Source organism: Lepus europaeus, chromosome 6 (assembly GCF_033115175.1).
Source record: "Lepus europaeus isolate LE1 chromosome 6, mLepTim1.pri, whole genome shotgun sequence".
In the NCBI taxonomy this organism is placed as follows: Eukaryota; Metazoa; Chordata; class Mammalia; order Lagomorpha; family Leporidae; genus Lepus; species Lepus europaeus.
This window is the reverse complement of record NC_084832.1, coordinates 28,135,759-28,151,000: the sequence shown is the minus strand read 5'-3', so window position 1 is coordinate 28,151,000 and position 15,242 is coordinate 28,135,759. Positions and strand designations below refer to the sequence as shown.

The window sequence follows — 15,242 nt, the reverse complement described above, 5'->3', positions numbered from 1 at the left end:
TGTGACTACAATAAATGTATATGCACTCAATACCAGAGTGCCTGGGTATTTAAAACAAATGTTAATAGATCAAAAGGCAGACATAAGTCTCCAATTTAGTAATGATGGGGGAGTTAAACAGCCCACTTTCATCAATGGATGTTTTGACTAAACAAAAATATCAACAAAGATAAAAACAAAGCTAATCTGCACTATGGAACAAATGGCCCTAATTGAAATCTACATAACATTCCATGACACAGCTGAAAATACACATTCTTTTCTTCCCTGTATGGGATTTTCCTTAGTGTAGATCATATGCTAGGCCATAGATCAAATCTCAACAAATTCCAAAAAATTGAAATCATACCATGTATCTTTGCTGGTCACAATGGAAATAAGATGGCAATTAATAATTTAAGGAACTCTAGAAAATATGCAAACACAAAATACTGAACAACATGCTCCTGAATGAATAGTGTATAACAGAAGAAATCAAAAAATTCCTAGAAACAAATGAAGATGACAACACAGCATATCAAAACTCATCGAATCCAATAGAAGCAGCGTTAAGATAGAAATTTCCAGAAATTAGTGCCTACATCAAGAAATTGGAAAGACATAAAAAAAAGGCCTAATGATGCATCTCAAGGACATAGAAAACAATAGAAAACCAAATCCAAAATTATTAGGAGGAAAGAAATAATAAAAATTAAAAAAGAAATAAACAGAATTGAAACAAAAAAGATCAGTGAAATGAAGAGTTGGTTTTTTGAAGAAATAACAAAATGATGCACCATTGACCAACTTACCACAAAAAATGGCAGGACCTAAATTACTAAAACCAGAGATGAAAAAGGAGATGTTACAATGGATAGCACATAAATTTGTATATATATATATATATATATATATATATATATATAAAATCAGAAATTACTAGTTATATGCCAACAAACTGGAAAATCTAGAAGAAATGGATAGATTTCTAGACACATGCAATCTACCAAAATTGAGTCATGGAGACACAGAAAACCTAAATAGGCCAATAACTAAGATGGGGATAGAATCAGAAATAAAGAACCTCCCCCACCTGAAAAAGCCCAGGACCTGATGGCTTCACTGCAGAATTCCACCAATCTTTAAATAACTGACTCCAGTTATTTTCAAACTATTCAAAACCATTAAAAGGGAGAGAATCCTCCCAAACTCCTTCTATGAGGCCAAAATTACCTTACTATCAAAACCAGAAAAAGAAATAACAAAAAAAAAAAAACCTATGTAGACCCATATCCCTGATGAACATAGATGCAAAAATCATCAACACAACATAAAATCCATCAACATATCAGAAAGATAGTTCACCCAAATCAAGCAGGTTTGTCTCTGGTATCAAGGGATGGTCCAACATATACAAATCTACAAATGTGATACATCACATTTGTCAATGGAAGAATGGATTAACTCAGTAGATGCAGGTTAAGCATTTCATTAAATACAATATTCTTTCAAACTGAAAACCTTAAGCAAACTGGGAGCATTCCTCAACACAATCCTGGCAATATATGACAACACACAACCAGCATATTGAGTGGGGAAAATTTGGAAACATTTCCACTAATACCCAGAGCCAGAAGAGGATGCCCACTCTTACCGATGCTATTAAGTATTTCAGTATTAGCCAGAGCCATTAGGGAAGAAATCAAAGCAATAGAAATCGGAAAGGAGAAAGTCAAATTATCCCTGCTTAGATTTCAAAGAAACACCTTAAGAGTCTCTTTGTGATTTTTCTTAAGACTTATTTATTTGAGTGTCAGAGTTACAGAAAGAGAGAGAGGGAGAGAGAAAGAGAGAGAGAGAAAGAGAATCTTCCATTCACTGGTTCGATCCTCAAATGGCCACACCTGCAGAGACCGGGACAGACCAAAGCCAGGAGCCAGAAGCTTCTTTCAGGACTCCTATGTGAATAAAAGGGACCCAAGCACTTGGGGTCATCTTTCACTGCTTTCCCAAGCCGTTAGCAGGGAACTGGATCAGCAGTGGAACAATTCAGGCATAAGCCAGTGCCCATATGGGATGCTAGCAGTGCAGGCAGCATCTTAACCCACTATGCCACAACACCAGCAAAAACTTTTTTAAAATTCTCATTTCATTTTTTATAGTGATTATTTTTAATCTGTTAAGTCATTATAAAGTTATTTAATTAAAATGTGCTTTCCTGAATTAAGATATACTTTAAATGAAGAAAATTTTCAAAATAATCTATTACAGAGGATTTCTTTTCAAATGTAAAATATGTGATTAATCAAAATCTTCAAACTCAAAGACACTGGGACTTCTATGTGTCTTGAACTATTTTCCCAATTGTTAATTGTAGCTCAGTTAAGCACTGTATTTATGAGCATCAATATTCTTACTCTTCTTATAATTCTGTAATGGACATATTAAATTTTAATACTTAGATTTTGAAATAATGGAACTAATTATCTAACATTGACAACTGATTTATCAATTATGTTCCCTCTGTACTTTATTTGGTACCAATGAGGAACAGAAGGAGAAGTAGAGCAATAAAAATACTTCAAAGGATTTGACATATTCCAATTTAGTACTTAATGTCTGTAAGAGACTTGGTTATGATTTAAAATTTTCATATCTCATTTGCATGATAAATAAAGTGAAACACATTCTTATTAGCTCTTTCATATTTCAATAATTTCTCCCTCTACATAGATTTTTGACAAAAGAAATCAGCAATTTTGCATGTTTTTTTATAAAGAGACATAACAGTGAGAATGATGGTTAAACACTTATGCTTACAACTAAGGCCGTCTTGAATGCTGCAGAGATCTAGCCAAATATTTCAGGTATATTTCATAGGATTTAAAGGGTTAATAAGAAAATTGAAATACCAGGATTTCGCTCAAAAAATAGCATGGAAGAAAGCAGCTTATAAATTTTACCTTCTTCTTTTTCAAAGAGAAAGGAGAAGAAAATAATAAGCTCACATATTTGGGGATTTGTTGAATGTTTGTGTGCTGAGGAACTACAAACAACACACCTTCTTTATCATATGCCAACTATTGTAGTAGGTACTGGGCAGTATAGTGAACACACTAGGCATGGTCTTAGTTCCCTGTGAGTAGCCAGTAGAGAGAAAACATCACAGTTCAATCTAAGACTCTAATAAGTTATACATATGGGCATAGGCATGCTGTTAGACAGTGCTGGCTGCTGATAAAAAAAACTTTCCTGAAAAAGTGACATTGGAAACTGAAAGATTTAATTAAATTAAGGAAAAGAATTCTGTAGGCTGAGCAAATACAAGTGCAAAGTTTCATATTTTGCTGACACTGAACAAAGTGCACAGAACTGAGGCTGGTGGAAAAGGCAAGGGGAGATGTATAATGGGCCTTAAAGTTGTGTAATGGTTAGAACTAATTCCTAAGAAAAAGGATCAACCATTGAGAGAATGTGATGAGAGACATGACTATTTTCTCAAACTACTTAAAAACAATTCATATGACTTAGGGAAAGAGTTGTTTTAAAGTATGTTAGGATTTCTAGGATATGAAAGAGAGTGCATTATGACTAACATTGTATTGTTGTATGATTAGCAACAGCAAAAAATAAAATTTAAACAATAATTTAGATACATATACATGTTTTATACACTAAGAATGCTTTCCATTTATAACACTTTTATCAAGGTTACCAAGTTGAAGATACCCTAAGTCATTTGGAAACTTCAGAACAGATTAATAAATATTGTTGAGCTTAATCTTCCCTTTGAAACATTAATTTGCAATTACAAATGGCTCTTGAATTTTTCTCCTAAATGAAGCCTACATAGAAAAATAGGTTCTTTTCTGTACATACATGTATGAAAGTAGTGGTATAATATCGCTTCTTGGCCTTTTGGCTAAAATCAAGTGTAGTATCTGTTCTTATCAGTTTAATAATGTTCAAAAACTATTATTTCCTCATTTCAGAGATATATTTTCCTAGAAAGTGTATTGCATATTATTTTCTGACCCAAAGGCATAAAATTTGATACATCATAGAGGCATTTGTGTGATTTAAAAATTTACGGTACTATCTAGTTGAGAAAATGTATTCTGTTTACAAAAAATTGTTTATTTAAAGTGGAGACACACACACACACACACACACAGAGAGAGAAAGAGCGAGAAAGAGAGAGAACGAGATATCTTCCATCTTCTGATTTAGGCCTGGGCCAATCCAAAGCGAGAAACCAGGAACTTCATCCTTGTCGCCCCCAAGATTTGTAGAGATCCAAGCACTTGGACCATATTTTGGTGCCTTCCCAGGCATATTAGCAGGAAGCTGGCACCAAACAGAGGAGCTAGGACTCAAACTAATACTCCAATATGAGATATAAGCATCACAAGCAACCTGCTACACCACAAGGCCAGCCTCTAATTAACAAATTTTTTTTAAATGTGATACTTCAGAACAACACATAAATACATTTAAATTTCCTAATAAATTATACTAAACAAATATAAATAATCTATATGTCCCCCGATCTTGACTCTATGCCTACAAAACTCCAATTTAATTTTCAAATGCAGGAGACACCCCCAAATTTCTGAAAATTCAGGCTATCGAGAGTATCCTAGCCTTAAACAAAAATGCTATAAAGAATCTCAATTCATTATGCAGTCAATTATTTTGGAATCAGAGTTAATGAATTTTATCACAATGATATTAATATTGCTTATCTTGTTCCATTTTAACAAAAATTCTTTACACAGAGTAATTTTAATTCATTTGTTCTACTTTGCTATTTTTGTACGTTTTATTATTTATTACTGTTTAAGTGTTTATAGTACAGTACTTCATTTTATACTATTATCCCTTTTTAACCAAATCATAAATCTGTTACTCATTCCCTGGAGTTTGCTGTTAGCCTACCAAGAATTCTCCACCTCACCCAATTATTTTTTGTAATCAACTCCACCCATCTCAGTCTGAACCAATATGTTACTTACCAATTTAAGAGTGCCAGTTAATTGAAAGGCATTAAAGTCAAAAGAAGCAGTGAATCCCAAGGAGGGCCATCCATTGGTGGACCTTTAATATATCTTTATTTCCATATTTTAAAAAGGATCTCAAATAGAAATAGCTTATATTCCAACACCATATTAACATATAAATGTTTCATATTTGCTGAATCACATACAAATCTGAAATCTTATATCCTCAAAGAGCCTTATATTACATCATATTTCTTGTGTGTGTATGTATGTGTGTGTATATATATATGTATATATATACCTATTCATTTATATATATATATATATATATATATATATATATATAAACTTTCTTCTATATCTTTGTATTTTGTAATTACGGAATTTTGTAATTATGGAAACAAACCAAAAATCTTATTTCAAGAATTCCTGGTCTAGTTCATAGACTTTTTGAGCAGGTAAGATATGAATATTCCTATTTTGAAATTGATGCTGGTAACTTTTGAATTTTAAATTCCTATACAAATTGGAATGTAACAAAATATATGAAAATGCTATCTCTGAAATCAAACTCTTGATTAAAAAATACTGCAGTTACTGCCAAAAGTGACAAATGCAGTCCTTCAAAAGCTCTTTACATATAATGAGAGAAGTCATTATTTAAAGATAATGTCAAGTAAAATAATTATTAGCTCATAATTATCTCCTCAGAAATCTTACTAAAGATAAATAAAAAAAAATTTTGTAATACAGAGAAGGTGAGAAAATATTTATAAATTTTACAACATAAATAAGTTTGGTGTATACTACTCATACATAATCTTACAAAAAAATAATAAAAAGATGAATAATCCAATTAAAATGTGATAGATTTGAATAAATATTTCTTCCTCTAAGAAGATATAAAATGCGGCGCCGGCACACTGGGTTCTAGTCCCGGTCGGGGCACCGATCCTGTCCCGGTTGCCCCTCTTCCAGGCCAGCTCTCTGCTGTGGCTTGGGAGTGCAGTGGAGGATGGCCCAAGTCCTTGGGCCCTGCACCCCATGGGAGACCAGGATAAGCACCTGGCTCCTGCCATCGGATCAGCGCAGTGTGCTGGCCGCAGCGCGCCTACCGCGGCGGCCATTGGAGGGTGAACCAACGGCAAAAGGAAGATCTTTCTCTCTGTCTCTATCTCTCACTGTCCACTCTGCCTGTCAAAAAATTAAAAAAAAAATTTAAAAAAAAGATGCTCAATATGATTATACATCAGGGAATTACATATTGAAAGCACAACAAAATAGTATTTTTCCCTTCAGGATGTCTAGAATCAGAAAGACAATCAAGTGAACTCCAGCATGAGGTAAGACTGGAAGCCTCATATGTTCCTGGAATTTAAAATGCTTCAGACACACTTGCAAACAATTAAGCTGTTAACCTATCTACACAATGGAAGATGATTTAGCAATATAAAGAATGGAATAATGATAAGTGCTATATGATGATACTATAAAACATTATGCTATGTGCAGGCAGGCAGTCACATACATATTGCAAAATTAAATTTATATGAAATATCTGTGACACCCCCAAGTTCAAGAGAGAAAGAGAGAGAGAGATAGAAAGAGAATCTTTCATGTCCTAGTTCACTCCTGAAATGGCTGAAATAGGCAGGCCTGGGTCAGGCCAAAGCCAGAAGCCAGGAGCTTCTTCTGGGTCTCTCACATGGGTAGCCAGGACCCATGCACTTGGACCATCTCCCGCTGTTTTCCCAGACCATTAGCAGGGACCTTGATTGAAAGTGGTGCATCCCGCTTCCCATGTTGGATCTTTCTCTCCCTTTTTGATTCTATCAGTTAGTATTAGCAGACACTTGTCTTGTTTGTGTGATCCCTTTGACTCTTAGACCTATCAGAGCCATCAATTCTGAACTGAGATTGATCACTTGGACTAGTGAGATGGCATTGGTACATGCCACCTTGATGGGATTGTATTGGAATCCCCTGGCACATTTCTAACTCCATCATTTGGGGCAAGTCCGATTGAGCATGTCCCAAATTGTACATCTCCTCCCTCTCTTTTTGCACTCTGAAATTTAACAGGGATCACATTTCAGTTAAAATTTAAGCACCTAGGAATAATTGTGTGTTAATCACAGAGTTCAACCACTAGTACTTCGCCAATCAGGGAAAACAAATGATATTTGTCTTTTGGGGACTGGCTTAATTCACTCAGCATGATGTTTTCCAGATTCCTCCATCTTGTTGCAAATGACCGGGTTTCATTGTTTCTTACTGCTGTATAGTATTCTATGGAGTACATGTACCATAATTTCTTTATCCAATCTACTGTTAATGGGCATTTGGGTTGGTTCCAGGTCTTAGCTATTGTGAATTGAGATGCAATAAACATTGATGTGCAGATGGCTTTGTTATTTGCCAAATTAATTTCCTTTGGGTAAATTCCAAGGAGTGGGATAGCTGGTTTGTATGGTAGGGTTACATTCAGGTTTCTGAGGAATCTCCAGACTGACTTCCATAGTGGCTTAACCAGTTTGCATTCCCACCAACAGTGGGTTAGTGTCCCTTTTCCCCCACATCCTCTCCAGCATCTACTGTTGGTAGATTTCTGAATGTGAGCCATTCTCACCGGGGTGAGGTGAAACCTCATTGTGGTTTTGATTTGCATTTCTTTGATTGCTAGTGATCTTGAACATTTTTTCATGTGTCTGTTGGCCATTTGGATTTCCTCTTTGGAAAAGTGTCTATTGAGGTCCTTGGCCCATCTCTTAAGTGGGTTGTTGGTTTTGATGTTGTGGAGTTTCTTGATTTCTTTGTAGATTCTGGTTATCAACCCTTTATCTGTAGTATAGTTTGCAAATATTTTTTCCCATTCTGTTGGTTGGCTCTTCACTTTCCTGACTGTTTCTTTTGAAGAACAGAAACTTCTCAATTTGATGCAATCCCAAATGTTAATTTTGGTTTTGACTGCCTGTGCTCCTGGGGTTTTTCCAAGAAGTCTTTGCCTGTACCTATATCTTGCAGGGTTTCTCCAATGCTCTCTAATAATTTGATGGGTAGTAGATTAAAGTCTGTATCCATGTTGAGTGAATTTTTGTGTAAGGTGATAGGTATGGGTCTTGCTTCAAGCTTCTGCACATGGAAATCCAATTTTCCCAGCACCATTTATTGAATAGACTGTCCTTATTCCAGGGATTAGGCTTGGATCTTTGGTCAAATATAAGTTGGCTGTAGATGTTTGGATTGATTTCTGGTGTTTCTATTCTGTTCCATTGGTCTATCCATCTGTTTCTGTACCAGTACCATGCTCTTTTGATAACAACTGCCCTGTAGTATGTCCTGACATCTGGTATTGTGATGCCTCCAGCTTTGTTTTTGTTGTACAGGATTGCTTTGGCTATTCGAGGTCTTCTGTGTCTCCATATGAATTTCAGCATCATTTTTTCCAGATCTGAGAAGAAGGTCTTCGGGATCTTGATGGGTATTGCATTGAATGTATAGATTGCTTTTGGGAGAATAGATGATATTGATGATATTGATTCTTCCAATCCATGAGTATGGAAGATTTCTTCATTTTTTGGTATCCTCTTCTATTTCTTTCTCTAAGGTTTTGTAGTTTTCATCGTAGAGATCTCTAACGTCCTTGGTTAAGTTTATTCCAAGGTATTTGTTTTTGTAGCTATTGTGAATGGGATTGATCTTAGAAGTTCTTCCTCAGACATGACATTGCCTGTGTATACAAAGGCTATTGATTTTTGTGCATTGATTTTATATCCTGCTAGTTTGCCAAACTCTTCGATGAGTTCCAGTAGTCTCTTAGTAGAGTTCTTTGGGTCCCCTAAATAAAGAATCATATCATCTGCAAAGAGGGATAGTTTGAGTTCTTCCTTCCCAATTTGTATCCCTTTAATTTCTTTTTCTTGCCTAATAGCTCACAACACTCTGGCCTCAGAATCAGCCCTTAAGGCATTTGGATCTGGCTCAAGAGCCCATGAGAGTATTGTAGGCATGGAAAGCCAAGATACCATGGAAAAGGAAAAAAAAAAAGAAGAAGAAGACCTAAATGAAAGATCTCTGTGAGTGAGATCCCAGTGGAAAGAACGGGGCCATCAAAGAAGGAGGTACCTTCTCTGAAGGGAGGAGAGAACTTCCACTTTGACTATGACCCTAGTGGAATAAGATCAAAGTCAGCGAACTCTAAAGGCTTCCATAGCCCTGGCAACTCATGACTAGAGCCTAGGGAGATTACAGACGCCATGAACAGGAGTGTCAAATTGTTAAGTCAGCAACAGGAGTCGCTGTGTACTTACATCCCATGTGGGATCTGTCCTTAATGTGTTGTCTAATGTGCAGTGATGCTATAACTAGTACTGAAACAGTATTTTTACACTTTGTGTTTCTGTGTGGGTACAAACTGATGAGATCTTTACTAATTATATACTGAATCGATCTTCTGTATATAAAGATAATTGGAAATGAAAAAAAAAAAAACCCTGGTGTTAAATTGGAAATGGCATAGGAAATTAATTAATTTTTTTTAAAAAAATATTATGTAGGATCTCTGTCTTTAATGTGCTGTACACTCTTATTTAATGCTATAACTAGTACTCCAACAGTATTTTTTTTTTCACTTTGTGTTGCTATATGGGGGCAAACTGTTGAATTCTTTACCTAATATATACTAAACTAATCTTCTGTATATAAAGAGAATTGAAAATGAATCTTGATGTGACTGGAAGGGGAGAGGGAGCGGGAAAGGGGAGGGTTGCATGTGGGAGGGAAGTTATGGGAGGGGGGAAGCCATTGTAACCCATAAGCTGTACTTTGGAAATTTATATTCATTAAATAAAAGTTTAATAAAAAAAGAAAAAAAAAAAGAAAGTGGTACATGCAAGACTTGAACCTGTGCACTGCAGGTGGAGGCTTAACCCTCTATGCCACAGAGCAGAGCCCAGGTCATTGCTTTTCATTGTAAAGAGCTTATCAAGGATACAGAGAACCTCACAGTACACAAGATAGGGATGATACAATATCTTCATTTTATCCTCCAACATAATAATACTTTACAGATTCCCATAAATTCATAGATCTTAGGTTGGTTTAAAATGGCATTCCTAATCTAGAAACATTCTGCTAGAAACTCTTCCCCAAATAGAGATTTTCTGGCTACAAACATTTATTTACCAGGTGGTCAGTTACAAGCATGTTTAGGAAACTGAACGAGGTCACATGCCTGCCTTCTGCCTAGGACTGCCCTCCTGGAAATGGGAGTAAAGCAGATTGCGGGACAGCTGCTTAATTCTCTCCATATCTAAACAAAACCCCATCCAAACAAACAAAAAAAAACAACAATGAGATAATCTTAAAAATTATGTTCAAAATATGATGAAGCCCATAACTCCAAGACAAAGGTTAAATGGTAATTTACAAGGGTAAGTGAATTTGTATTTTATTTCTTTCTAACTCCTCTGATGAAGAACAAAATGATTGTTTATAGTAAAGAAACTTGTAAAAATTCACAGCTACCCAAATTTTACAGCAATATTTAAAGATAATGAGTATTTAATTCTGTAGTGCTTTATATCTGAATCACTCAAACATAGCCCAGACCTAAAGAATGTTTAAACTAAAATAAGCAGGGGGTTGGCTCTGTGGCGTAGCAGGTAAAGCTGCTGCCTGTAGTGCTGGCATCCCATATGGGCACCAGTTTGAGACCCAGCTGCTCCACTTCTGATCCAGCTCTCTGCTATGGCCTGGGAAAGCAGTACAAGATGGCCCAAGCCCTTAGGCCCCTGCACCAGCATGGGAAGACCCGGAGGAAGCTCCTGGCTCCTGGCTTCAGATTGGCGCAGCTCCGGCCCTTGTGGCCAATTGGAGAGTGAACCATCAGATGGAAGATTCTCTCTCTCTCTCTCTCTCTCTCTCTCTCTCTCTCTCTCTCTCTCTCCTTCTTCTCTCTGTGTAATTCTGACTTTCAAGTAAATAAATAAAACTTTAAAAATAAATAAATAAACTACATTAAGCAAGTATGAGTTAACAAACACCTCCAGAGGAAGGAGGTAAGCAAACATTGTTATTTGCAAATATCACATTCTTTATTATATAGACTGGATAAGCAGAGATGGAATGCACAACATAATTACTTAACTAATAACGCACGGGTGCTAGATACTGTGCTACATGAACTGTGCTTAAAGTAATTTGAAAGTGATTTTGTGACTACAAAATTTGTTTTAGGGTCAAAATTTTAAAATCAGACCTGAAAATTAAAGAAAATTATGAGGATTTTGTATACCTAAGCATAAAGTAAAACAATAGCATTTTATTATTAACTTGTGAATAAGAGGTGCACTCATAAGCACAACACTGGTGTATGCCAGTAAATTCCTAACAAATTGAACAGTGGTGCCTACTTAACATCACCTTAAAAATGGGTTCCTTGCTTTTATGTAGTGCTCCATCATTTTTATGTATTAATCACTCACTTTGTTGAGGAAAGTAAGAAACTTTTGTATGTTTCAGGTTTCCAGGATAAAAAAATAACTAGGATCCAAAAAGAACTTGATTATTATACTTGAGTAGGAATTTCAAAAAGTTAAAATATTCAAATGTAAATATAAGGCCATAAATATTATTTTAAATTTTTAACTGAATAAAATTATAGGAAACTATAAGGGATTAGCTCCTCCATTTATTTAAAAAACGGCATTATGGATAATAGACTACAGACAAGTGTAATATGCAGTAGTTTAGAAATGCCAATATTACCTACAGTATCTTCTGCCTTTGATTTTTATATAGTACACGTGGAAAATTAATGTAAGCACTATGGTAGTTTGTACTGTCTGCTCATTCTTAAAGTATTTTTAGCTCAAAAGACAATATTTTTAAAATACAATTTCTAATTTTAAATCATTTCATACTAAAGTCAGTGATTTGTCTTACTATCATGTAAGTATACTTACAGAGATTTAAAATGGCAACTTGTGAACAGTTTCTGTTAAACTCGAGGATTATTCTTGTTAAATTTTATTTATTGAATGAAAAAAAATCATGTAATAATCCAATTACAATTCACTCTTAGAAATGAATTCACAACTTCCAAGAAGTAGATAGAATGGATTTGATCTGTCTTCACTAGGGTAACCTTAGAAATTCCCATTTTCTTCCACAGGGAACAATTTAATTCACTAACAAACTGTTTAAGTGCATTTTTCTAGTTCAGAGAGATTGTTACCAGCTTCACTTCCACATGTTTGGATAGGAACAATTACAAAGCATAGTGCTCAAGCACTAATGTATATAATATATGGTCATCTCACATTCAATACTGCAAACACAATGGGCTGTATATTCTGGATTGGTCAAAAATTACAGGCTTCCTTAAATTTTTAAAAGCAAATTATGTGGCTTCTGTTGGAAGAAATAGGTATTGAAATAAAAGAAGGCTAGCTTAGTGCCATATAACTGTGTTATGTGAATTCCTGTTAAATCGTGCCAAATTGACCGGATCCTGAATTACATCTAATACTCCCAAGGGAAGCATGTCCTGAAGTTTAAGTGGAGAACAATTTGGACTCGGTTCAATGTATGTGTCATTTCTGGGGAAAAACAAACAAAAACATATCTAGATTACAATATATATGGTACCAGGGAAAGTCAGAGAAAAAATATTATAAGGTTTAAACAAATCACTGAAATACCAAGAGAAGGATATAGCATTCTGAAGCCTAAAAGAAAAACAAAATAATTGTCAGTTTTCTAGAGAAGACAGGTGAATTTCAGGTAGCTAAAGCTGCACATCCATGACAAAACGTAAAAATTTATGGTTTGTATCTAGTCATGCCAGGGGACTATAAAAAATGAGATGTCAAAAATATAAAACCAATAGTTGGTAGATAATCACGTAGGAAAGACAGCAATATGTCACCTCCATAGCTATGCACCTGAGTAAGTTTCAGATCGAGTAAAATTTAAATGTAAACAAAAAACTAAATAATTTAATACAAGTTATTTTAAGTGTAATTTGGAACAAGGAAAGCATTTAAGTGCAATGCTATGACAGATTGGTATTATCAAATGCATAGAAATGCAAACATTTCCACACCAACTGAAGTTGTCTTGGAAGTAGGCTAGAATTTTAAGAAAGCAAAATTGAGACTTCATAGCAATATTGTTTAGAGACCAAGTCCAGTTTTTATATCTCAACTTCATATTGTTTCCCATTTCCATTTTATGTCTACTGTACTTGAGTGGCTAAATGATTAAAATATTGATGTTTTTCCTACTGTGTGTATTTATATATTTATCATGTTATTAGACTTATCCCTAGCTCTTCCATCTCAGTGCAATTCATCATCTTGACAGGTATTTTCCTCCATTTCCATATGGATAATGCAACAAAGGTGGAACCACAGGAATTATTAGATAATAGTCTATTAGCAGCAGCTGTCATTGTGGCACAGGGGTTAATCTGTTGCTTGCAATGCATGCATCCCATATTGGAGTACCAGTTCGATCCTGGCTGCTATGTTTCTGATTCAATTTCCTCTTAATGTGCCCATAGGCAGCAGACTATGGTCCAGTTATTTGGAGTTCCTGCCAGCTGTGTTGGACACTAGGATGGAGTTCCTGGCTCCTGGTTTCATCATGGCGCAGACCTGCCTATTGCAGTCATGTTGGGAGTGAACCAGCACATGGAAGGGGTCTCGGTCACTCTCTCTCTCCCTCTGTCTCTCTCTCTTGTCCTGTAGATAAGTAAATTTAAGCAAATAAATAACTTAATCTTTTAAAAATATAGGCTATCATCATGTTAGGTTTAAGCATGTTGAAATTTCGTTACTCTGTGCCTGGTTTTAGGTGCAGTGGTTAAGGCTCCATTTAGGATGCACATAATCCCCATATCTTAGTTCTGAGTTCAAGTCCTGGGCCATTGCTGATTGCAGCTTCCTGCTAACACACACTGTAGGAGGTACCAGATGAAGGCTCTAGTGTCAATGCAAAAAATCTGGATTGAGTTCCAGGCTACTGGATTTGAAATCAGAATAGGCCCTCTAAAAGTCGCACCTGGCATACAATATGACATCGGAATGTGGCCCCCTATCTCATCTGGGGTGCCATATGAAATTGGAATATAGGGTGCCATACAATATCACTGTGTGCTTATTAATAAATTTCCAATATTAATAAGCTTGTGTGGGTTCTTGCCTAATTTTCAGATAATTCTGAATACCGGTATAAATGAACAATGCAGCAGGATACATTTTAAACTCCTCACTCTGGATTCATATCAAGTACCAGGAGCCAACCACATGGAGCAGCATCTAGGCCAGGAAGCTTGGGGTGGGTGGCCCAAAGGCCACACAGGGGCCCATGCCGGCAAGAAGCCAAGAAACAAAAAGAAGAGCCATAAAAAGAGAGGGAACCCACCATGTGCCAGGCTTTTAATTCACATTCAAAGGGGAGTGGTTAATTAACCTCATTGGCCAGTGGGCACACAGGTGTGGCCAAGTAGGGGATGAGGTCACACAGGGTCGTGGTGAAGGCATGATTTTCCAGCTCACAAACCTAATCAGTTTTAACCTGTATGCCTGCCTACAACAGATTCACTTGACTGTTGTGAACATTTAGGGATTGAACCTGTGTGGATGAAAACCTCTCTTGGTCTGAGTCTATCTCCCTTTCATCCCATTGATAAAAGTGTCATAGAAAAGAGCCAATATAATACTCAGGGCCAAAATGATTATTAATTTTCTTCTGATTTTCACTTTTTCAGTTTCATTTCTGTGTTACTTTTTGCTGTTTGTAAATCACAATATTTTTCAATTGCTAGGCATGAGATTTAGAGGTAACATGCCAAGGATGCTGTCTGATACTACTGTTGTGAAAGGTGGCATATTACTATGCCTTTTCCAATTTAGTCACAATAATTACCTGCTGAGAGTACTGAGGTTGCTTATGATGATATGAGACTCAGCTAGGATAAGAGGAGAGCTGTTTTCTCATGGTACTGGAAGACAAGAAAGGTTGAAAGCAAATGATCTGTGGTTTATGACGCTAATAATGTCTGCTGATAACCCTGCTACAACAATGGGTTTTCTTAACCATAGCTCTGCCTAAATAAACTGCTTCAAAAGCAAGTACATCTCAATTACAGTGCGAAAGTTTCAAAGGCAGAACACATTTTTGTCTAGGCACTAAAAGATGTCCTGAACCTGCATACACTTTCCCAGACTTCCTTATTAGCCGGGTATGAGGTAATAG

General features: G+C 35.9%; 1 pseudogene; it reads left to right on the top strand.

Annotated features, from left to right (window-relative positions):
- Positions 1-3,881: 3,881 nt before the first annotated feature.
- Positions 3,882-4,019, top strand: LOC133762694 (U2 spliceosomal RNA; annotated as a pseudogene).
- The last annotated feature ends 11,223 nt before the right edge of the window (positions 4,020-15,242 follow it).